The sequence below is a fragment of the Heterocephalus glaber genome, unplaced genomic scaffold (genome assembly GCF_053883595.1).
Source record: "Heterocephalus glaber isolate CG9 unplaced genomic scaffold, H.glaber_assembly_v1.0 deba00001462, whole genome shotgun sequence".
NCBI classification, from domain to species: Eukaryota; Metazoa; Chordata; class Mammalia; order Rodentia; family Bathyergidae; genus Heterocephalus; species Heterocephalus glaber.
The window spans coordinates 407,698-434,023 of NW_028258309.1; the positions used below are offsets into that span (position 1 = coordinate 407,698).

General features: G+C 40.6%; 4 pseudogenes; 1 reads left to right on the forward strand and 3 right to left on the reverse strand.

Moving 5' to 3' along the window:
• Positions 1 to 2,976: 2,976 nt before the first annotated feature.
• LOC147826696 (olfactory receptor 14K1-like) lies at positions 2,977 to 4,502 on the reverse strand (annotated as a pseudogene).
• Positions 4,503 to 14,819: 10,317 nt separating this feature from the next.
• Positions 14,820 to 17,946, reverse strand: LOC101716855 (nonsense-mediated mRNA decay factor SMG7-like; annotated as a pseudogene).
• Positions 17,947 to 19,774: 1,828 nt separating this feature from the next.
• On the reverse strand, positions 19,775 to 20,460 carry LOC101708090 (S-adenosylmethionine decarboxylase proenzyme 1 pseudogene; annotated as a pseudogene).
• A 108-nt stretch (positions 20,461 to 20,568) lies between these two features.
• On the forward strand, positions 20,569 to 25,401 carry LOC101717200 (olfactory receptor 14A2-like; annotated as a pseudogene).
• Positions 25,402 to 26,326: the final 925 nt, after the last annotated feature.

A 26,326-nucleotide genomic window follows, 5' to 3' on the forward strand; every position in this document is an offset into this window, starting at 1 on the left:
CTTTAATTTTAGTGTGTGATGTTGTTTCAACTGTTTGGTGACTGAACATCCCTAAGTGTGGTGACATATATAACATACATCACATAAGTTTTTAAGAAGCCTATTATTTGATGAGTTATCTCATTTTGGCTTGACATGTACCTCTTATCATAAGTAGGTGGAATGCAAGGGAAAGGCAGATACGTGAGTAAAAAAAAAATCATTACCATGTACAATGTCTTAGAAGACCTGTACACCCAGTAGGCATGGATATATACCATGAAATAATAATGTGTATCAATTACATGAAACCTTGTCCCTTAATTTTGTTTTGTAACAAGAAGATTTGAAATAAAACCCTGTTTTCCCATAGAAAACTTAGACCATGACCAATGTATACATATCACAATAATATGTTTGGCAATGTATTTCCCATGAGGCTGTGGAAATTATTGGGATCCTCTTTGTGAACAAAGGCTGAAATAAATTTTTTCCAGGAAGCTGCTCCTTTATTTACCAAGGGGAGTCCTGTGTGGTAGTTTTCCTAAGCTCAAGAGTCTTTAATTATCTTAACAAATTTTTAGATAACCTGTGAGAGCCAGATAACAATCAACACCTTATTTTGACCAATGAAAAATTCTCAAGTTATACATAGACAACAATATGTACTGTATTCGTAAAATCAGTTGAGATCATTTGGATCATTTGGCAACCTAGGGGAAGCATGATTTTCATTATATTTATCTATAAGTCAACTTGAGTTACAGGCAGACATCTTAAAAAATCCAAAATGCCAAAAGAAAAAAACCTCAAACATAAGAGCTGTATGTGTTTTAACAAATTGAACAGACAGACAGACACATAAGACAAATTGTTTATAAACAAGAGTGCCCTCAGATGTATTTGGCCAAGGTGAATTATATTAAATTTTATAATTTGTAGGTTTATAACTATAAATAAGACTATTCAGAACTTTGTAGATTAACAGAGATCTCTTGGAATAAGAATTAAAAAGAATATAATTCTTCTATACCTGTGAAAGCAAAGATGGTTTTATGACATGCCTTATCCTGGCAGCTAATCTGACTGGGATACCCAGCTACACAGGATTACAGCCACAGTTGTTCTATAGCCACATGTAATTGTTTCCCCTAAAGGGACAAACTGTTAAATATCTTCAGAGGGTGTGATGAGGCCAGGTTTGGGTATAGAAGAGACTAGGTGACACTCTTTGGAGCTAAGTATGAATTCCAAGCAGTGAGGGAAGAAGACCTGTCAAGGCTCCAACCTTCTGTGCTGCAGATGTCTACCTATGACGGCTTTTCCCACTTTGAAAAAAACAAAGGAAAAGAAGGCATCCCTGTCTAGCCCTCTTGTTCTGTGCCTAATCTAGGTGTCCCTTAGATTTTTCTCATCCAGTGCCAGTGTTGGCTGACTAGAGGTACAAGAAAGTGGCCAGAGCCAGGTTAGCTGTTCTTAACAATGTCTAATTTTGCCTAAATGCTGAAAGCTAGATACATCTGGACTAAAACTTTTACATTTATTTCTTCAGAGTTTCAGGATAAAACCTAGACCAGTTTTCGATATAGCCCAGAGATAAATGAAGGTCAGCTTTACTCTGGAAGGATTCCAGGGAGGAAATACTCATCATTCTGGAGGGTTTGTCATGAAATCCAGCAGCCACAGAAGAGGGAAGTGCCTTTAACCAAGCACTGTTGAGAACTGTATTATTTCTCAGGGGCAGAGTAGTGGAAAAGGGACAGAAGAGTGCCTTTAAGCATGGCCCAAGAACTAAATCTTAACCATCTCAGGTGTAGAATGACATTTAAGATCAGGAGCTTTTCCAGAGTGGATCTACAATCTGTAGCAAAGCATGTCTCTAGAAACAAAAGCTATGTGCACATGTGTGAAATATCAGTCATTATGTCTGCTTGTAAAGATTTAATCATTCCCCAATGTCTTCATTCTCAAATGCACATTTTTTTCATATTTCATTTCAGTGTTTCTGTAAAAAGAAGTCAACTAAAAATTGATATGTTCATTCAATACAATATTTTTCTTCAAAGACTTGATTAGTTATATTGTGCATTTGAAAAAAGCTGAATTAGGATCAAGACTTGTTAAAGGGGAAGTAACAACAAAACTGACTTATGCTCAGAATTATAAATTTCATAATAGAATCAATTAATGAGTTCATGCTTCACTTCCCCATGCAGGCATACATATCTGAGTTCTTGTGTGATATCAACTTGCTTACCCAAATATATATTTACATTACTTTAATTGATGTATTCATATTTTATTCTCTGACTTTCACATGCAAGGGTTGAGATTGAATAGATGAAATCAAGTGCTTTATACTTCTTCAGAATCACATTCTATTTAAACTCCACTTTCAAATTTGCATAGAATTTGTACAAATAGTACATGTGTTGATGAAGTGAGAACAGAATTTGTACAAATATGAGAGTCCATGAGACAGGTACTAGGAGCAAATTTCAAAGGTATTCAGTGAGCATACAGTGTCTGAAGGCATTGCCAGTGGCCACAGCCTTTTCTACATCCTATGTTATGGGCTCCATACCAAAGGCTACACCACACCTCCAAGGGCCTCAGTTGCCCCACCTGCTCTCTGAGAGGCTCCTCCTGCCCTCAGGAGGACTGGTGGTGTCAAACTGTGGTATCAAGATGGTGGTCAACAAACTTGAATTCACTCCTCTGAAGGAAGCAGGAAGTAGACTGACCAGGAAGACAGAACTGTGTTCCCTAGCCAGAGAAGGACATGGTTTTGCACACTGAGGTTATGGGAAATGGCACACAATAGTGTGTGTCTGGAAGAAGTAGGACTTTTCAGTGTTAGAAGCAGTACTCCTTACCATGTTCATAGATTCCGATGTATAATTAGAAAATGTCAGAAATGTACGTAGTAGAGACAAACAGCTTTCAGTAAACAGAAAGACATCTGCATCCAGAAACATAATTTGTTTCAGAAAAAACAAAAATGTGAGAGATTAAATCTTTTATTATATGGAATACATCAAATAAGTATTCAACATTAAAACCTGTGACAAAATTAAGGACATTTAAAAATTGCACAAGTATGTTTAAATCATAAATTTAATTTAGAATAATTTTCACTGAAAAGTGATAATTGGAAATTATAATAAATTATAATTAACAGACTTAGGAAGCACAATGAAAATTCCAGAAATTAAAACATTGACAAAATCCAGAGAAAGCCAGGAAAGATGAGTGCTTAGGAGGAAGTAGAACATCGCACAATTTTTCTGTAAATGGAAGGCCAGGAAAAGAACAAAACTCATCAAAGACACAATAGAAAAAACATAATTTCTGTAACACAAATGCTGTCAAGTGAAAAAGTGTTGGAAATGATTTACTTTGTACTAAAACTGACAACCTGATATCACCAAAGGAGGACCCCAGGATCTACTGACTTCTAGAGAGAAATCACTCCAAACAGCTAGTTAGGGGAAAAATGGTGGCAAGAATGTTGCTACCTCCTTCAACTTTAGTATATTTCTATTAGTCCCCTTCTTGCCTTCCTCAACACTTTACTTAGAACTAATTGAATGTCCCTGTTCCTCAGACAGTAGATAATGGGGTTCAAGACTGGGGATGCCACAGTGTAGAACACAGAGTACAGCACTTCCATAAGAGGAGGTGCATTGGAGCTCAGCTTTAAATAAGCAGCAGTACCTGTTAGGAGAAAGGTGCCCACAACCACCAGGTGGGGCACACAGGTGGAGAAGACTTTGGACTGGCTCTGCCTGGATGGAATCTTCAACACAGTAGAGAAAATAAACACATAGGAGACCATGATGCAAATCAAACATGAAAACACATAAAAGACCCCAAGGGACAGACTGACATTGATAGCAGCTTGATCCTCAGAACAAGTGAGCTCTAGGAGGGCAGGGACATCATAAAAAAAACTGGTGAATCCTGTTGGAGCCACAGAACTCCAGGGAGAATGTCCCTGCTGAGTACAAGATTCCTAGGGCCTCTCTGCTGAGCCAGGACACAGCCATTAACTGGACACAACACCCTTTGCTCATGACAGCCTCATAGTGCAGAGGGTGGTAGATGGCCACATAATGTTCACAGGACATGGTGGTGAGGATTCTCATCTCTGACCCTCCCAACAGGACCATCAAGAAGAGCGGACACACACACTCAAAGAAAGGGATGGAGTCTCTGAGGGTGATGGAGTTGAAAATGGATTTGGGAACTGTGGTGGAAATGAGACACAGGTCCAAGAAAGAAAAATGCCTGAGAAAGAAGTACATGGGCGTGTGGAGGTGGTGGTCGAGAACTGTGAGGAGGAGTATAGTCAGATTCTCCAGTGTGGTCACCAGGTAGATCTGGGAGAAGAGGGAAGCCTGCAGCCCCAGCACCACCATATTGTCTGTCAATCTCAGGAGCAAGGACCCCCTCAGAAGTGTCTGATTCTTCGTATTGTAGAGTCGTGAAGCTCCTGTTGAGTCTGGAAGAAAAATGGTGAATTAAAAACATCATATATCAGGGATGCAGGCATATGTTTGTAGCATCAGGTTTCTTTATAACTCAATCTTGGGAGTGGCCTCTATGTCCATCAACAGATGAATGGACAAAGAAAATGTGGTATTTAGACACAATGGAACACTACCTTACTATCCCCACAGAAAGTTAAGCTTGAGCCCTTTAGTAGGAGAGTGGGTGTACTTGGAGACCATGATGCTAACTGAAGAAAATCTGACACTCAGGCTTAAAAATCACATGGCTCTTCTTCCATGAGGAACTTGAAGTATAAATAAAGGTAAATAAAAGAGATAGTAGGAAAGGAGAAATCTTTTGTAAAAGGAAAGCGGACCAAAAGATGGAGGGAGAGGAGGGGAAAAATTGTAGAAAGAATTGAGAGTTGTTATGTGCACATGCTAACTCCTCACTGTGAATGTAGTCATCATGCACTGCAAATATGTACTAAGACAAATCAATATTATAATACATAGAGCACATCACCAGGTTATGTGTCTTTCCATTCTTGAGACATGCATAGATTAGCACATGAGTTAGATAGAAAGTTTAAAAACCCAAAAATATTCAAATTTCTATTCATATGAGGTACAAAACAATTCTAATGTGTTTAGTTTAAATTACTTTTGAAAGATGAAAGAAATTCTCCAATATCTCCAAAATAATGTGAAATCACTGTTGACTTTTTCCCATTATGATTTACAGGATTTTCTATGTAATAATAACAGAAATAAGGTACAGGGTGCACCTTTTCATGCATCAATATTATAACCCTTGGTGTGATTTCTGTGTGGATTACAAGTCATGGGTGAAACATCTGCTGGCTGCATATGCAATACATAAACCTTGCATTAATTGGGCCATGAATTGGCTGAGTTGTGTGAAGTAGAACCTAAAGAAATGTCTCTCTGTGACAGGATATTCCATGACTTTGGAAATCTAGTAGTCCATTCATTAGAAAGAAACAGAAAACACTAAAAATGAGAGTTGAAACTTGTCATTATAAAGTAATATCACAATTAATTATTCACTTCCCTTTCACAAGATATTAAAATTGTTCCCCATATTTTCATAGAATATGCAATTCCTGGGTGTAGTTGTTATCATAGCATCTATTTGTTTTTACTTTAGTCCAGTTATTTAGCATAGCACAGAGCACTGAAAACTACTCAAGCCATTTTGACAAATTGAATTTTAAATATACAGTGCCATTGTGCATTAAAGAAGAAACCTAGAGACTAATGCAGACAATTAGGGCCATATTCTAGGGAGGATTCTGTCCACACTAAGAACCAGCCCATGCTGGAGACAAGGATACCCAGCAGAGAGGCCAACCATCCCCCAGCTCCAGCTCAATGTGCTCCACCACAGGAGGGGCTTGGCCTTGCTCTCTCCCTCAGGTCCTCAGTCCTTAGAGCCTCTTTGTCCTCTCACTCCAGTGACCTTGCTTTCCTTCTCTGGGCAGCCCTTCTCCTCAAGGTTAGAGGTGTTTCTGAGAACACCCAAAGGTGTCTCCAGGCCAGGAAATGCAGGCTGTCCTGTGATGCCCAGGGCTGAGTGTTCAGTAGGGAGTGTGAGATGCTTCCCTTTGGGTCCCCACCCATGCTCCCCTGCAGAGGCCATGAAGTCCAAAGACTTGGGGACTTCATGGTCCTACCTAGGTACATGCATCTTCCTGAGGAGTTTCTGCTCCCTTTAAGAAGAGCACCTTAATTCTCTGTTTCTCCAACTCTAACTGGTTTGTGGACTCATAGGAGGGCAGAATGTGCTCAGCCTGATGGTTCACCATGGCAGCAGATGGATCTGAAGAATCCTCTGTCCCTACCTGGTAAACAGGCTCAGCCTTTCCTTCTGTCCTGCAGAGAAGCCTTTCTCATCCCCAGCCCCATGCTGATTTCTCAGTTTCTGAAAAGCTCTGTTATCTCTCACTGAGCTGTACTCCCAAGAGTGGAGCTGGGATGTGGAGGTGAGATCTGACCACAGCAGTTTCTCTCTCAGAACTGAGACATAATTTTCATTAATAAACAAAATCTATAGTAACATCTGAATTCCTTCCCTACTAATTTCACAAATAAAATAATTTATTTTAATATGAATCTTCCCTAAATTGAATAGTATGATTTTACTTGGAAGAGATAACATTTACAAAATTTGAAAAAAAACCACTAATACTCTCTAATTTCATCATGTAGAAAAAATAGTTTAATGTCACCTACTACAAAATACTGTCTTAATGAAAATATAGCCATATTTTAATGTGGAACACTGGTTTAAATAACTTAATATTTTTAAAAACCAGCCTGAAATTTTTCTTCCATGACCTTTAGACAAAATCTCTATCAAGATGACAGATAAAATTTAGTCTATTTTATACTCTAATTTCACATTTGCTTTCAAAGATAAAGACCTAGTAACTGAAAGTCAAATTTGAATAGATGCCTAAAGGGAATGAATAAAAGATTTCCTTTATGTTTATTTTTTTAATGAAAGCACAGGAGAATAACATAAAACAGAGAAGACTAAAAGGAAAGGGAAAATGAATTTTAAAGTGGATTTTGAAAGATGAAAAAGAAGATAAAATTACTGGAATATATGGGATTTGAGTCTGTCAATCTACACATGCACACACACAAGTGCATGCACAAACACACACATACACAAACTCCCCACACTGCTCCCTAGACCTGTGCCTTGGAAGCTGGCTTAACATTTTGCAGTCACCATGGGAAGAAAACCTTTTTCAATATTCCAGCTCTTATGGATGTGTGCCTGAAATTTTGTGACATCTACTGATTTTCTGAGGATGAGGTCCACTTCAAAGGCTGTAAAAAGATGTATATGTTTATGACACATGACTTTCCTGAAGCAGTTCTGCAAAGTCTTTAGCAAAATATTAGTGATATGAAGAATAAATAAGGGTGGTTAAAAGTTGAAAGATATGGAAGGAGCTATGAGATTGAAAATCATGGGATTGAAAATCATGTGGCACATGTACTATAGAGGTCAGTAAATAGTTTCACATAAAAAGAATTAGGATACAGCATCTTGTGCTTCAGCTCTTATCTTGAAGCAATCTTATCTTTTATTACAATACACAGTGAGCTGTAAGGGGATAAACTGAATACAGTGCAAGTTCAGAAGCTGTGTCATATGAGAGCAAGGAATGCTGAGCATTAAGGATGCTCTTTCCCTGTGCTGACTTAAAGCTGAAGAAACATAGCTCCAGGGTTATGTGGGGCAGACAGCATCCTAGCCTGTACCTGAAGCAGGGGTCAGTATTTAATAAATCAAAGGCTCGTATGAGAATGATGAGGGAGTGGGGAGAAAGAGACAGTTGGGGAGCAGAAGGAGGAAGAGAGGGACACAAAGGGAGAGAGAGCTACACATTAGTTTGTGAGAATGGGGGAGTGAGGAAGCAAAATACTGTTCAACTGAAAAAACTTGGTAGGAAAAGAGATACTGTTTCATTTGGAACAGAATATATGCAGAACATTTTAGTTTTCTCTCCCAACCCCATCAGACACACCCAAGAGAGTGAGCAAGAAAGGACACAACATGTCCAAGAGGAACACTCCTACTGACCTTCATAGAAACCAGCCATGACAGAGTGGGGGATTTTCTGAGGAGTAAATTAATGACTTTGGAGGACAGTGAAGTGGTGTGTGGCTCCTGTCCTATGTCTGGGGCAGCTTTTTGTACAGGAGAGCAGGTCCGTTAAGCACTCAAAAGCCAACCTTGCAGGGCTTCTCCCAGGAGGTCACACAGCAGCTCTGCCCTGGGTTTTCTCAGATCCCAGAGCTTGGAGACCAGGCAGGCACTCAGGACTGCAGGCTGCTTCTGTGCCCTTTCTTCCAGTGAGACCCAGGGGAGACCTCTGCAACTCCTTAGAATAAACCTCCAGCAGGCCTCTCTCCCTGTACTTGGACTGCCTTGGACTGGAAGCCATGTGCTTCTAAAGATGGTAGCTCCTACAAGGCTGGGCCCACATGACTTTTGAGTGTAGCAATCTCAGCTCAGTGTCAGCTGGGAGGGACCCTAAGAGACACAGCACTATGACTTGTGGTCTCTCAGTGGATTTAGTTGAAGACCTTGGGCTGCCATACTTCCCTAGGACATTGATTCTCCCCTAGATTTCAGTCAGACTCAATGAGCTCACCTTCCCTTCCTGTTGGCACCTTGACCCAGATGGCTGTGTAGGGATTTCCCCTGAGCAATGCAGGCCCAGATTCTGAGGAGCCCTTTTGGGTGTGGATGACAGGAGCTCCCTAAAATCCTGGCTCCACTTGGGTTTAAGCTACACCCAATGACATTGGGCATGGGCTTCTCCAGCTCTGGGATAAGATGGGGTTTATTTTCAGAGCCTGATCCTACAGTGTTCTTCTGATATTCTAGTAACAGACCCACGAAGCCCCCCTCATTGCTTATGATTTTGCCTCAAGTTATTACTCTCCAGATACTGTTGATCAAACACTCTCCACTTGCCTGTTTCTAGAACCCTCTTGCTGAATGCCCACATCTGTCATGGAGTTGATAGGCAGTTACACTTTCTTTCTCTTCTTTGCCTGGTATCCTCCTGGGGTTTCGTATGAGCCTGGTGTAGTCATGGACCCACAGATCATCACAGGAACTTCAGTGCCAGTTTACCAATTTCCTACAAACCTGCAGGGATTTGAGTTGGATGGACCCAGGTCCATATAGACCACATTTCCACAGCAGTGTTGCACATGGAGCAATGAAGATGACACATTTGTCCATCTTTAAGTCTTTAAGAAATTGTCTCAGCAAAAAAAAGAAAAATAGAAATTGTCTCTGTGATGTTTTATAGTTTCCATATTTTTGATAAACTCATCACCAAATATTTCAGTTTTTATCCAAATCTGAATTAATCTGTCCAGTTGCCAGAATTAAACCACAGACTGGGCAGGTTGCACAATAGAAACTCAATTTCTCACAATTCAGGAACAAGATGATCAGGATTATCATGTGGGTGGGGTTAGGGCTCTGCTGTATTCAGTCCTCAGCTGTGTTGGCACATCTTTCTGCCTCACCCATGGTCATGTGCATGCATGCATCTGTGTGTGTGTATGTGTATGTGTGTGTGTACCTCTGGTCACCCCATCTGTCCTGACTACCTGGTCTTACGGGGCACCAGTAAGCCAGGCCAACAGCCACACCATCTTACCTGAGTCACCTCTTTATGAGGACTGGGTCCAAACATGGTGCTGTCACATGAGATGCCAAGGATGAAAACCTCAGCATTTGGATGAGATGAACCCAGAACATAATATGAATGATATTGTCCTGCTTTTCATTTGCGTTTATCTTTTATAACCATACAATGAACATATTTAATCATGCAGCATTTTAAACTGCACGCTAGCACTTATAGGTGTTTTTCAGACTTCGTAAACCTTTAAGAGTTTTTAAGGGCTGAGAGGGCAGAGATCAGTGGAAAATGCTTGCCTAGCATGCCTGAGCCCCAGGTTTGATACTCACTGGCTTAAAGAAGTGATTGAATGGATTGATTTTTATGTATACATATTTTTTCTAAAAAATTTACTTCTTCATCCCTTATGCCATTTTTTTGCCTTATTTAAGTAATGAGGGATAAAAAGAGAAGATAAGACAATAATTATACATTTTTTTAGATCTGGAGCATAAAGCATTCTGGTCTTCAACATCAAGGATGATGCTAGCTCTAGGATTTTGGTGAATTACTTGGCTAGTTTGGTTTGATTTTTCTTCCTGCCTTTTAAAAATAATTATTGTTTGTTCTTAGCAGAGATCTCATGTAAAAAGATGATTGGAATAAGGAGAGAGAATCCTGTTGCAGTAGAGCAGAGAGGAAGCTTGGAATAGGAAGGATCCCCTGACCATAAAATCTATAATCATCTATGCTCAAGAGAAAGAATCAGCCACGGGAGTGACTCTGGGGAGGTAGCCTAGTGGGACAGGAAGAGGCTTTGGGGTTTGGAGGTCTTGTGAAGGAGGAAGTGCTCTACAACCTAATTCTTTTTTCAGGTTTCTTGTTCTTATTTTTTCAGTTGTTTTATTTCATTTTCCTCATTTTTATAGATGTCTTTTCTTAGTTAAACAAGTTGCTCTCGCTACTAGATTTCTGAACACTTTTTTCATAAATATTGATTGAATGTTCCAAGTTTGTTTTCTATGTCAGAAGGAATGGCATGCATTTGCTTTTCATCTTTAGCTTCATAATAAGAATCATTAAATCTTGAAACTCATAGCTAAAATCTGATTACTTGGAACAGAAGCAAGTGAAAGAATTAACTGCTAGGGTCTTAAATCAAATGAATTTCTGCATGGAGTCAGGATGAGGATAGGGAGACACTCTGAGGGCTGCAGAAGAAGAAGCACCTCTGACAGTCATGAGGCAGGACTCCAGGAAACCAGCAGCTAAAATTCTGAAAGGTAAAGATATTGAGAAAAAAATGCTCTTGGGTTTGCCAGAAGAGTGAAAAGGTAAAAATGAATTCTTTCCAGAGTTTTTTCCCACGCCTAAGATTTCTCTTCAAGGTAAACAGCATTGCAGCAGTATCTTACCTGGAAAGGGCTCTTCCCACTCCAGTCTCAGCCAGCACTGTTACCCACCTAGGGGGAAAGAGGCCACTCTGTGGGAGATGCTCCAGTGAGGGTCTCACCAGACAGCCAGGTCAGTCCACAGAGTGGAATGGGTGGAAATAGCATAAGCTCACCCTTTCCCCTTCCCCACAGGTCTGCAGGAAAAGACAAGTGAGCTGTGACAGGCCAGGTACAGACACACCTCACAGTCACTAGGAGACAGGAGGGCAGGAGGAGAAATACAAACAAGGACTTTACTGGAATCAGAAGGCTCTGATACTTTTAGCTACTGCAAATAATAAACATAGAGACTTTCCTGTACAGATTAGTGTCGGTCTTCACACGACACAAAGGGCATACTAATCTCATATTCTATTATCTAATGTCACAGGTCTAGTGTAAATAAAAATGTACCAGCAGATGTGATAAACAGTGTAGCAATGTAAGATGTTACTATTAAAGGAAACAGGATGTGTTCTATACATGATCTGTCTAAAATTTTGTAAATGTTTTGTAAATACAAAACTACTGCAAAATAAAATCTTTAGAAATATGTCCCTTGTGCTACATGTACTCAACCCTGCATTAATCTAAGCTGGCAGCCCCTGATATGTGTTCTACTTGTATAATTTCCCCTCTTCTAAAAGACATCAATCAAGCATATGTGATTACTCAGTGGGGCTTCTCCACTTAAAAACATCTGGGTTATTATCTTGATTAATATTATACCTTATTTTCAGGTATTGTTGAGCTGTGCTTTATCCTTCACCTACTGAAGCATTACAGACTTCCTGTTAGTTTTGATGGTGCTGAATAAAACCTCCATACACACCCAGATGCAGGTGTGTATAGATGAAGCATTGTACAAGTACCCAAGGAATGAGTTGCTGAGTCCTATGGGCAGAGCTCTCTTCTGCACTTGATGGGCTAGGAAGAAATCCTGTGCAACCATGCCTTTCCCCTGAGGGAAAAGAAATGCAAAACCTGAACATAACACAAACAATCATTCCTTGAAATTACTAGACAATGAATAGTTCATGGTACACTGGCCAGGAATTCAAGCTCACCTGGACAAACCTAGTAAGATTTCCTAGTAAGACTTCCAGACTTTAGTGTTCCAATCTGTGGCATTTTCATGACAACACAGTACTGCTAGATGCTATACTAGGCACAATTAATATGGATAGATGGAACATATTTCTGAATCAGGGAACTTGAAAAGAGAAAGCTGGTGAGTATGAGCTCTGAGTGAAGAGATATATAAAGTGAAAGAAAAAGAGAGAAGGTCAAGCATTGTAGAGCTATATCTATGACTTCCCCTAAGTCACACGTGCTTACAAACCCCTGTGCTTAGGGTTCACTGAAGCCAAAGGGAGGATTTCCTTCCATGAATAGAAATTCCCTTCTGTCCCTTGTCACAAGTTTGAAAACATCACAGCTCATATAATGTAACCACGTGAGGTCCATTTTCACTTGGGTTCCTGTAAGCCCTTCATACAGTAAAATGAGACATAAAAAAAGAAAAAAGGAACACAGAGAAAGTAAAATCTGGAAAAAACTGAAGTTGTCACCTATGGGGCAGCATCATAATTGATGTCCAGTAAGGAAATTGGCTTCTCAAAGCACAAATAATATTCATTTACAAACAAGGAGTAAATTGGAGAATCTCTACAATTTAGTTTCTGATGTTCAGGAACAATCAGATTTAATCCCCATATGGAGACCCTGAAAATAGAGCATGTGAAGATGAATCAGACATTGCAATAAACACACAGGGATATTTAATTTCAATCTGAATTAAGAAAAGAAAATACATTTTCAACACACACAGAATCTCATTATAAAAAAATTTATCAACAAATAGAAACTTGAGAAACAAATAGAAATTATCAAATCAAAAATTTCAACTCCTGAAATGAAAATTTTACTGAAACAGTAAGTAAATTATAGGTAAATCAATAGAAATTATGTAAGGGGATAAGCTAGATAACAAAGAATAAAGATGATTCCAGAAAAATATTTGTAGGTATGATAGCAAAAAATTTTTCAAACATAACAGAGTACAAGTTTTGTAGGCATAAGATACTAAAAACATCAAGCAGAAAACATACATTCAAATAGACAAAATTAGTAATATTATTGTTATTATTATTATTGTTACTGGTACTGGGGATTGAACTCGGGTCCCTGAGCTTGCAAGGCAGGTGGGGAACCACTGAGCTAAATCCCCTGCCAGTAATAATACTATTAAAAAGAAAGTATAAACAACAATCTTGAAAGCAGCAAGATAGAACACATAAACAGGGAAAAGCAAACTAAAAATAAAGACAAGTGGTCATTAAAAATGCTGATGGCTATCAGAAGGGGACAGGAATATTTTAGGCTTTGAAAATGAAACTTGCAAAACAAAACAAAAGCGACTGTCCCCTGAAATTTTTATGTTCAGTAAAACCATGACTGAAGAAGGAAACAAAGATAAAAAATTATTAGATAACAGAAGAATATGCACACATCTTAGTGGCAGACCTTAGTTACAAAAAACACCAAAGGAATTGAGACAGTATGCAATTATTCAATACATTAAATTTCAACATTTCTCTCATACTAAAAACTCAAGGGAAAATATTAGGGATAGTAAAAACTGTGTTGTTGTGGTTAATTTTATACATCAACCTGATTGGGTGAAGGTGCGCCGGGCACCTGGTAAGACACTGTGTCTGCGTGTGTCTTTGACGCTGCTTCCAGAGAGCAGTTCATGGGCAGGAGGCTGAGTGAAGAAAATGGCTCTCCACAGTGTGGGCGGCATCAGCCAGTGCACCAGGGCTGATGAGAAACCAAAGAGGGAGGAAGACCAAATGTGCTCTCTCCTTCAGTGGGAACACCCAGTTCTCCAGCCCTGTCAGCCAAGGGCCAGGGTCTCAAACTGTAAGACTGATTTAAATTCCATCATAATAATTTTTGGTTTCTCCGGAGCCTGACCACATATATGTAAAGGCCAAAGAATATTTGCATGTGTGTGTTTGTACTATTCTCTTCTTTATAAACCATTAATATACTTAAAAACTGAGGTTATAATATTGATGATGGGTTTATTATTTTGAGTATACAAGCAACACATGACAAATTCACAAAATAAATGGGAATTATATGATTTTACAGACTGTACAATCATGTTCTCTATACTCCAGTTGTACTTCTAATTCCTCATGGAGGAGAAATCAGGCTTTCTAAATTTTAACTTTTTTTTTCTGGATCTATGTATGAGATAAATGGCATTGTGCTAACTATATTTCTTTTTCTTTTCAGTCAGGAAAGCAATCATCAATAGATTCCTAGTTTATTCCCCAAAGAGGGAAAAAAAGGACTGAGAAATTCCCATTGTCTTCTCCCACCTGCCATCCATTCTCAGCTTTCACTTCTCATGTGGCTGGAGACATGCATGATGGAGAAGGTGAGATGTGGTGATGTCAGATAACTCAGTGAGACAAACAGCAGTTCCTCTCTCCTTCCAGAAGGACCTGGGGGGATGGAGAGCTCCTGATGGATTTTTGCTTTTGTTGCACTGTGGACATATCCTGTACACTCAGTGAGCTGGTGGAACACTTACATCCTCTTGTCATCAAATAGACAAGAGGGCTGCCATTTGCAGGAGACTGTATGGGCCAATCCTGCAAATCCAACATTCAATGCTTTATGGTGACTTCATTCCCAGGGTTGCCACTTTGGCCTCAGTGTGCAGGGTTCATGGTGCCTTGTTCCTACTGCTGTTTCTGCTTCTGCTGCATTAACAACTGCTCCAGAGTGGAGGGTCAAGGATGCATCATAGAAGTGGACCAGATAGGCTTTAGGCTTTCCATGAGGACAGCAGAGGAATCCTCCATGGAAGGGCCATGACCTGTCCAGGTGCCAATTGGAGGGCTGACCTGATGTCAGCTGCTCTCAGAGGATGACGTTGCTGAGAGATAATCAACACCCAACCCACCCATGGCTGGTTTATCAGTTTTCCACTGATCTGCAGTCCCTCTATCCCTGTTATCTGGAGTCCCAATGGGTCCAAACTTGGAGAATGGAACAGAATTATGGTTGTATGTTGGAGGAGAGCTGGGCAGGCTGCTTGGGTTGGAGGAATGAGGAGATTGTCTGGCTGGTGTTGAATAATCTGAACCGGCAGGAAGTGATGGGGACCACAGAGTCCCTTCAAAGAGGAAATACAGTGATGTTTCCTGGGAGGGCACAGAAGGATTAAACTCTGCTTTGGACCTGGCTGTCAGGTTCTTTCCATATACCTCATTGAACATGCCATTTTTGGGGTATCTTTCCTCAAATGGCATCATGAGGACAGGATCATGCTGTGGATGGAAGACTCCTGGTGACCATTTGCCCCTGTGGTCCATGTTTGCCATTATAGTTCTGTTGCTAGCCATGCTGTAGGAAGAATCCCAGCAGAATTCTGGGAACTTGACTTCTGAGGGATTATGGTTATATGGCTCCATGGGAAAAGGCTTCATTTTTTTCTCTAGAGGCTGCTGCTGCATTATAGGTTGCAATGATGGCTCAAACAATTTTATGGGGTCTTGAGTCTGAAGGTAGTAAGACTGTTTAACAGGCATGATTTTTGCTAGTGGGCCTTGAACCTGAGGGGGATTCCACAGCTGTTTGGAGGCATCTGCCTGTTAATACTGCTGGAATCCAGAGTGGTGAGGTGGGCTTTTCCCAAAAGCTGGCACAGCTTTTGTAGAGGATTGTTGCTGCTGAGCTAGAGCTTGAACCTGCAACTGGCTTGTAGACTGTGCTGTTGGCTGAGCTGGTAAAGGTATAAGGGGTTGCTGGGAAGGTGGCTGTGATTGTTGAGGTCCTTAGTTCATTGGCCCTGGTCCAGAGGGCCATTGCTGGCTGTAAGGAATATGGGACTGTTTCCCAGCTTGCACCTGGTTTCCTGCAGAAGAGTGAGCTGCAGACTGAAGAAAGGTTCCTGGGACAGAAACACCAGCTGGGAAGGTGTAACTGGAGCCCATAGTAAATGCCATGAGAGGGGGGATAACATATTTTGGCAGTGGGAACCCTTGGTGGCTGGGAAGAGGAGGGAAGGCTCCAGAATTATGATTGGGGGTAAACTGGGAGTTACTTGCTTGACTTGTGGTTTGAATTACAGGTGTTTTCCTGGCTTCAGACACTGGAGTTTTTCTTTGTTTTGTCTGCGATTTTAGTTCTGGGAGGAAAACTTCTCCTTGGTCTCTCTTCACTTCTCTTGGCTTAATGTTCTCTTTGAAGGTAATCACTGGTTTCTTTCTGGTGTCACAGTTGCTCAGAATTTGGCCTATAGATAGCACTGATTTCAGTCCTGGGCTCCCATCAGCAGCCAGCAACACTATTACTGATGCTTCTTGAAGAATGAGGTTCTCTTTGGCTTCCCTGGGGTCTTCCAGTATTAATTCTGGAATTTCTGTGATAAATAATTTTCCTACCTCATTTTCACACTGAATCAACCTTGCCTAATTATCAGCAATCCATTTGCCTATAGAGATCAAGTGCTGCTGTTGTATTCATCATTGCTGACCCCTGATGGCCTTTGGAAAAATCCAAGTTCTTGAAAGAAGCTCTCAAAGCCAAGAAGCCTTGTAACTCAATCTCCTCTGGAAAAGGTGTAGCATTAGTTTCATGGGGATGGAAACTGTTTAGAAGAGAAATTAGCCAGGGCCAAATGTACTGTCTTTCATCCACCACTGCCTCCCGAAACACCCTGGGTCTGAGTCTCAGCCAGTCCATGGAGACCTTGACTAAAGGAAGAGGATAGCCATTGAACATCTCTTCCCAAGACTCATTTTTAAGGGGACACTTGCACAGGATGCCAAGAAAAGACATAAAGAGGGCCAGCAACTGTCTCCAATGTAGTTGCTCATCTTGGCTATAACTATGATGCTCCATTTCATTGCTAAAGTCACAGAGGTGATGAAGTTGAAACAGGTTAATGACAGTAACATGAACTAACTTCTGAGAGTTGAAAGCTTTTTGGAATAGCAGCCTCTTAAACTGTTCTTCGAATTTCTCTTGAAGAGAGCTCAACTTTTCCAAGCTCTTATTCAGGTACACATGACCATGGAATTTAATAAAGGCCTTGGTAAAATAAAAAACTCTCTACTTGGTTTTCAACTCATCTTGGCTTTCTAGTGCTTTAGAAAGTGCTTTATGTAGATTAGTGGAGGCAGCTGGGAAGGGAACTTCACAGCAATGCTTCTGCAGTAGTAGAAAACTGTGGTCAGATGGTCTCCTTTGGAAGAAGCTAATATAGCCAACTGATTGTAAGGCTGACCATTGGAGAGGACAAGCTGAGCTTCATCTCTATAGTTGGACTCTGCCTGGTTGGTCTGGTTTATGTATCCAGCAATGAGGCAGTCCTGACAGATGTAGGAACAGGAGTTGGACTGTGGCTTCACTATGGCATGTATGTGTCTGTTTATTGCTGATAATTCCCAACAGGAAAGACTTCACATGGCATGGTAAATCTACATTAAACACTGCACACAGTTCTTGTAATAACTGTCTATACTTGTTATTCCATTCTTTTCTGTCTCCTGCCTTTCACCTCCTCCCATTTCTTCCTCTATTTTTAACCTCTCATGTATCTGTTCTGTGGCCTGGACATATTAAAGTTTCCTGAGTATAGAAGCCACTAGCTGCCTCTAGGAACAGAGAAAGGTTTGCCTGAACTTCACTCTGACTCAGGTTTGCTCAATTATTTGCTTGGTCTTGTAGTGTAGTGATCTGATTCTTAAAGGCATGATTCCAGAGATCTCATTCTACTTTCCTGTCTAAAGCATATTGCAAACCAGTAGCTAGCATTTTCTGCTACAGGTCCTGCAGAGCCTACCTGGATTTCCAGACATCAACTGGAACCAGCTTAGAATTTAAAAAGTCTGTTGCTAAATAATCACACAATCTTCACTCTTGTTTAAATTTGGTTACAGTATCTATAGCCTCCACAATCCTATTTTGCAAACAGAATCTCCTGGATACAGTATTTGAGTCAGTGCTCACAAAAGTGCTGTCATGTTAGCCTTCAGGACTTCTGCCTGCCAGAGTTACTGAGTGCTCTGCACACATCTTCCTCAGAAGGCTCCGTGGGTCTCTTAGGCTCCTAGGAGTGCCCCATGGCACCACAGGTGCTGGCAGCTGCCACCATCTTCCTGTCCACTGCCTCTTCTTTGCTCATAGATGAGTGAGGTCAGGGGAAGGGAGTGAGGAAACCTGCTCTAGCTGCTCCTATGGCTCCTGGGGCACAGGGACAAGTCCAAACCTGAAATGGGGAGGGGGGAAAGAGGAGTAACTATATTTCTTATAGCCAAAATTACTTTCACCAAACCTAGCTAAAAAATTTAGCTAATTTGATTAAACTTTATTAGAGGACAAAACAAATACACAAACATAATTTGAAAAAAATCTCACAACTGTATTTTAAAAGTAGCTTTATTTTCTTTTTTTTTTAACAGTGTATTGCTTTTATTTGGGGCCTGGAAGTAGGGAAAAGACACCATGGTGAGGGAAGCAATCAAGGACTACAAATGCAGGAACAGTTATTAAAACAGTAATACACAAAATGAGTAACTGGAATTATTTTCTTAGGAGGACTTTGTAGGGAACAGGGGAAGGGGACATTACCAGAACCTCCGCAGTAAGTCCTAGTCTCCTGTGAGCCACGGCAGAACATAGCAAATTATAGGACAGGTAGAAAAATGAGACTGAGAAGAAGCTGAGCTTTGGGTCTGATCAGTGCTGCTGTGGGCAGCAAAGACAAGAACCCCTAGCTTGCAGCACCTTTTATTCAGTACATTGGGAGGAACAAATGTAACAAATGAATATGCAAATTTCAGTACTTCACATTGGGATAAACAAGGTGTAACAAAAGACTGGAGGGCAGTGGAAATCTAAGAACAATGAGGAACTATGCAGATGAAGATTTGGTTCCTCCCAGGGTGTCTCCTGCAGGTGTGGTCTTGTCCTGGAGCATCACAGCATCATGGGATCACTAAGGTATCAGTTGTGAACAGAGGCCAAAATGGAATTATGTCTTGGAATGCCACAGCTGGCCTGTAGGTGGAAGAACTAGGCCTAATCAAATGATTTTTCCCTAGAATTATGTAGCATTGTCCCCAACAGGACTTGACTCATGGAAGAAAAACTTTAATCACTGTAGCAAAAACATTTTTATGAAGTAGAAATTGGTTTCAATAATGTTACTAAAGAATATGTTCTAGGAAAGTGGAGGTAACTGGATATAAAATTCTGGCAGCAATTTAGTAGAACAGTCCCAGATTATTAGGCTGAGGCCAACACCCAATAAGGACAAAAGCCTTGTCTGTGGGAAATCTTATAGGATACCTGAAGAAATATTATACTGTGCATGAACCAAATTGAATTATTTTCACAAGTGTTGTAAAGTTTCATACAGTAAAAGTTTTTTTCTACATGCACTTCAATTTCACAGAAAGAGTGGCATAGAATACCTAAACACAGAAGAGAGCCTTCATGCAGGATATCTAACTCCTTGATATAATAATGCATACACTTCAAATGATTACACTATCATTACATCTAGGGCTTTCTGCAACTACAAAGTGGTGGTTATGGAAAGCATGGTCCCTGGTATCAACATCTAGAAAGCAGTCACCACCTTCTTTGGGTGTTCTCTTTTTGCATTTTTTTCTTCATTTTTCTTAATCAACTCTGCTGTTGCTGCTGCTTCTTAGCAAAACTGGTAAAAACAAAATTGTAATCACTGAACATAGCACTCTTGCAATCAAGACATTTAAAACCTTCAATCATCTGGGGTAAAGAAAGCACTGTATAACATTTAGAACTCTGATTAACAAACAATGTGATCACAAATTTTCCTGGCTTGAAGACTTCCACAACTTTGCTGATCACATCATCATAGGAGGTCTGACTTAAGTTTGTTTCAAAACTAACATAAGAAAACTCTGGTTCTGGAGTGATGTGAATAGTTCAATAAGTTCTATCCATTCATTGAATACCCAGAAGGATTGAACAGTGTGGCATCAATGACAGAACCTGGTATCAGGCCAAGAATTCCACTCTCACGAGTGACATCCATTGCAGTAACACCATCTTTCATGTAGAACTGGTCCATAACTCCTGGGTCAATCTCTGTCATCAGAATTTCCAGAGTCTGATCTGGCTTACTGATTATTCAACTCTGGGAAATCCAAAGTATACGAGTACCAACAGTCAGAATTCATATGTCCCATACAATATGCTGCTCCATTTGGGAAAATTGCATTAAGAAATTATTTCTTCCTGGAAATTCTGCTGTGGGTACCCTTAGTGAGAAGGCTTCATGAAATTCTTTCAAGAATAAAAGAAGCTTTAAATTGAGTCAAACCCACTGTAATCCCTAGCAAGCTTCAACAGGGGAACCAGGGCTTTCAGCAAGAGGGTGTTACCACATGTCTTCAAAATGAAATGTCTCTTGGAGACAAACTGTAAGACCGAGGGCCTTACCAAACGCTCCAAGGAGCTGACTACAGCGATGATCACCCGGGAAGGAACACACCGGTCAAGTTGGAAAGTAAAACAGACCTTTATTAGTCTGGCCAGATGGCACTCCCAAAGCAAAGTAGCTAAGAGAGGCAACTGGCTCAGAGTCCGAGGCTATATTTATAGGGGGTTGAGGGGGAGGTTAACATGTAGATTTACGGGAAAAAAGGAACAAAGGTTGGTGGTCGACTGTCACGTACTAACGGTCAGCAGACACACAGTAATGGTCACGACCATATGGTCATGACCGTCACGTACTGATGATCAGCAGACACAGTGATGGATTGTTCTACCGATAGTGGGTCCGGGAATTTTCGTTCTCCAGACAAACAAGGGGTTGAATGATTTACTTAGGAACTTTGCTTTGTTACAGATTTTGTCTACTATTTCAAGACTAACAAGCACATTCTAACCATTAAATTTTAAACATAACAGAGGCTAGGGGAATAAATGAATTTTGAATCATACAGTCCCACAAAACATGCCACTCTCACTGAATACATAAGCTTCCTGCTTGTCAGTTTTTGTCACACTTATGATTGAACATTGCACATTCTTCAAAAGTACATCCCACTCAGATCTCAGGATAGTGTGAAGATCCACAGATCCCTGGCTGGCGTTGGGTTGCTGATGGGAGAACCAAACCTCTAGCAGTTTCTCGGTTCCTTCAAAAAAAAGTGCAGCTTCCATCACTGTGAGACTAGCAAACAACCAACAACCACAGAAAATCAACTAAGTTAAATCTCTTCTGCTGCCACTGGTGCTGCTGCTGCAAATTATTCCAGCTGTGTTGCTATAAAGTTCAGGTTCCTTTTTTTGCTATAATTTTATATTAACTTTTTTTAAAAAAAGGATTAATAAATTTTTCCAGGCTTTTTGGTTTGAGCAAAAGTTGAACGTGAGTCTGTTTGGAAATAGAGGCAGATACATTTCAGTCTTTTGTAGTCTGCTGCTTTCCCATTAGAGAGAGTAGAGCAAGCACTAGCTAATGTTGCCAGCCATACTGTGTAAGCCAAAAGTAGCTTTACTTTCATTTCTCTTCAGTGAGGAATTTTAAAAGATGACCATTATAATTTATTTCACTTTTCATGTCTTTCAGCTTTGGTTCTGCATAGCAGTTTCTCTGAGCATTATCTGCTCTTAAACCACCAAGCTGATTGACCAAATGCACATCATGTACTTCTCTTGGGACCCTCTCAGTCACAGTCATTAAGAGAAGAACATTATTAGGAATATTTGACAGGGGGAAATCTTCAAAATGTCATTTTAAGTAAACTTCCCAAATTATAAATTTTTGCTTATAACTATCATAGACTGTGTAATTCTATGATAAATGGAATTAAGGAAGTATTTAATCAGTTTACTATAGTTCTAGTAAATATCTGAGCCAGGCCCTTCACGGTGTTATTTAAGGATGTTTTCTGTGTCCACCAAATCTGTGTATAGAAAACAACAGTGATTATAATGCTAATGGTCTTGAGACATAACCACTTAATAAGGCTATTCAGACCTTTTCCTTTGGGAGATCCTGGGTATTAGTGAAATGTCTTTACAAAACTCTGCTGTGTAACTTGTACATACAGAGGTTTTCAAGTGATGCAAGACTTGAAATTTACAAAAGGCAAAGGACTTTCCTGTTTGCTTTACTTTGCATCCTTCCCTATGAAATTGCCACAGCTTAGCAGTAATACTTGAGTCTTACCAGAAGCCTAGAGGTGTGCCTGTATGCCATGAAGACAGTCTACAAAGACAGTTTGATGTTCAAGCTCACTTTCAAGTCAAAATATTTCTGCTCCAGTGACATGTTGGAATTATTTCCTAAAAATATATTTGACAAGTAATCCTTTATTTGGTTGATTGAAGAACTGGGATTATTTGAAGGTGTGTATTTCAAATTTATTTAGATAAAATGTTAAAATACTCTGTTTCAAAATAGACTTTTAAAATTTTTGTAGAGTAAGGAAGTTTAGGAAAGAGCCAAAAAATAATTTTAACAGCTGATTTCTCTGGTTTAGTTCTCCTGTCTGCACCAAGTTTATTTGCCCAGGCTCACCTTTGGAATGGGCTGATCCACAGGGTTCTCTCCTCATTCACCCACCACAGCTCTCCAGAGTCACCACAGCCTGCTTCTCCCCAGGTGACCCAGATGCCCACAACCTTCACTGATTTCCAGCTGTATTTCCTAAGTTGTCCTCCACACAGCTCTTGTCTGTGAGCTTTCTCTGATTTTTAGTGTCAGCACTTGGGTCACCATGGTGAATGCTCTTCCCCACACTTAATCCCCAAAATAACACCTTTCCCTACCTTCACACCTGTCACTACCTCAGATTTTTCCTTATTTGCTTTTTCATTTGTTCTTCTTTTTATGCCTCCTCCAATGAAGAGAACGCTCCCCCCTCAAAACAGATTGTGTCTATCATTTAGTTCATTTCTGAAACAAACAGGACAACTTTTTATGTTGTGAGAAAAGAATAAATAACTGACTGCACTAGTAACCAATATTCTATGGAAATTTTCAAAACACGGAACATATCTGATAGCATTATAAAATGAATTACTGAAAACATGACATCAGGGGAAAGTAATCAGGCAAAATGAGAAATATATTCTGTCCTAGTCACCTTTTGTAAACAAATCAAACACCACAAAGCCTCATACCAAGGTTGTGGAACATGTGTGTGACCCAAAGGACACAAACTGTGTGGAACAACTCATTTTTCTGCTCCTGGTCCTGTTCAATATATTAGGATCCCATGAGCTGAAGATAATACAGACATTGAACAACAAATCTTCACTTACATCCTCTTGCTCACATCCATGAGGACAGAGGAAGTTATTTGCCTTTGTCGCACCATTTAATATAAAGGTATGTGTGAGTTCATAATCATAACAACACTTGAGAACACATGTTTTGCTTCTGTACACAATATTGGGGATAGTAACGAACTCTAAAGACTTGAGACTTTAGATTGTTTTTCTGGTAGAAAAAGGTTTGTCATAAAACACGGTTCAGTAATAATTGGACACAAACACGCAGTGAGTTGGCAGATCTTCCATGTTTAGAGAAGTTGTATTCATTCTGAAACAAGGTTAAGTTGACACTACAGCCTGGGGTGAGCTCCTATAGTGACTAGTTGGTGCTATTTTATTTGTCTGTATTTTTTATAGTCATTTCTTCTTAATTGTAATATTACTGTGGGTAGTGTGCTATTTCATACCTGTGTACATTATGTAACAATTGTATCACAGTAATTAACACATGGCTCACATTAACAATTTTTCATGTATTTGTTGTGAGAACAATTAGAATCTTTCCTTCCATCTATTTGAAATTTTCTAAATAATCAGAAAGGAGTTCTTTACCTCTTACGGGTCAAAAGACAAGCCCAAACCCTGAAAAGTCCTTCCCAAACCTCTGTGTGTCAAACCACCAAAACCAAGGCTAACTGACCCACATATTACTCATGGTGATTGATTACTATTTAAAAAAATGAGTAGCCATTTGGCATGTAGCTTCATTGTAGATCACCAACTTAGAATGTGCAATATATAGTTCAATCCTTAGCTGGAAAGAAAAGGGTGACAAGGTCAGCACTTGGTGGAGGGGAGGGGAGAGAAGAGGATGGAAAGAAAAGGAGAGAAGGATGGAGGGAAGAAGGAAAGAGAATATTTAAGAAAATGCAAAAGTATATTTAAGATGCAGTAGTTACATGCTTCCTTTACAACTGAATGTTTCTGAATTTAATATCACTGTTTGGGGGCTGATTATTATTTTTTCTCTTTTTGTATGTCCTTACCTTGACAGGCAGTGAGGAGTCTCTAGTATCATCAATTTCACCTTGGTGACTGGTTTCCTGCTCTTGGGGTTTGCTGAGGACCTGGAGCTGCAGACATTGTAGTGTGCTCTTTCTGCTGATGTACCTGGTGGCCCTGAGGAGTGACCTTCTCATTGTCACTGTCCTTGCCCTGGACCCACACCTCCAAGAACCCATGTATTTCTTCCTGAAGAACTAGTCCTTGCTGGACATTTCCCTGGTGTCTTTCCCAATCCCAAAGTTTATCATCAACAGTCTGACTCACAACAATTCCGTTTTCATTCCAGGCTGTGTCTTCCAGCTCCATTTAATGACCTCTTTCTCAGCAGATGAGACATTGATCTTCACCTTCATGTCCTATGTGGCCATCTGCTGTTGCCTGCACTACAAGGCCATCATGAATGATGATGCCTCTATGTTGATGGCAGGAGTTTCCTGGGCCATGATGGGGCTCTTTGAAGCCATGTACACTGTTGGCACTTTTTCTGGGCCCTTCTGTGGCTCCAGTGTGATCCCAGAGTATTTCTGCAATGTTCCCTCCTTACTCAAGATTTCCTGCTCTGGCATGCTCCTGGTAGTCTATCCCACCATGGGAATCGGGGTTCGTCTTGGCCTGTCCTCTTGTGTCTGCATTATGTTCTCTTATGTTCACATTCTCTCCCCCGTGCTGATGATTCCATCCAGGAAAAGTCAGTGTAAAGCTTTCTCCATATGCCTCCCTCATCTCATTGTCTTCACTGTTTTTATGCTAACTGCATTCACGGTTTAACTGAGGTCACCACTAGATGCATGCACAGTTATTGACAGGCTGCCTTCTGTGATCTACGCTGTGCTGCCTCCAATCCTGAATCCTGTCATCTATACCATGAGGAACAGTGACATGAAAAGGGGTCTGAGGAGGTTGCTGCCAGCCCTGCCTGCTCATTGGGTGCCCTTCTTCTAATACACTCCCTGTCTGTGTAGGAGTCAGGACCTCCACAGTGGCAGTCTTCTCAGCTCTCACTTTGGGGAGGCCTGGGGTGCACATATCCATCTCTGGCTTTAGGAAGCAAACACCCAAGTGCCACCTTAGATGAGAAGCTGCACCCTACAAGGCCAACATATAGATCATGGAGTTACCTGGCACTCTACTATGACAAAGCATCTCTCCCTTGGTGCCTTAGCTTTCTGAAAAGAGTGGCTGTTTTGTGTGATCAGATTTCATTTTGTAACAATTAACTCATTTCTGTTTTATTTATTGAAAACAAATGCAAAAATTGAGGGCCATGGATATAGCTTCATGGTGCTGCACCTGCCTGGCAAGCATAAGGTCCTGAGTTTGATTTCCAGCACTGAAAAAAAGGGAGCCACCCCTAAACTAAATAGCAGAGAGAGCATAGTGGGTTCCATACATGGAAACCATCTGATCCAACAACATGAAACTTAGATGGGGCATACATTTCTACAAAAACAGAAACCACACATCAGGCACAGGCCAGGGCCACCCGGTGCTAGGCAGCCACCCACAGCCCTGAGTGAGAGCTGAGGTGCCTGCCCACACCACCCAGCAGCCTGGGCAGGTTCTGCCAGAGCCTTGCAGTTGGTCTCAATGTGAAATAAAAGTAGAAGATTCCATCTGCAAATGCATTGTTGTCAGGGTGCTGATACATTGGTCATGCCTGAAGAGGCAAGTTCTGTTCTAGACAGCTGAGTGCAGCACAGTAAATGCTTCTCCTCCATGTGCAGCACCTTTGCCTCCTGCTGGAGTGAAGACCCCCACCAGACACCACTGTGACCTCAGCTGTGGGAAATGGTCTGCCTGCCAAGAATGTCAGCAACCTAACTTCATGCACCTGTCTGTGCCAACACTGTGGATGCTTCTCCATCTG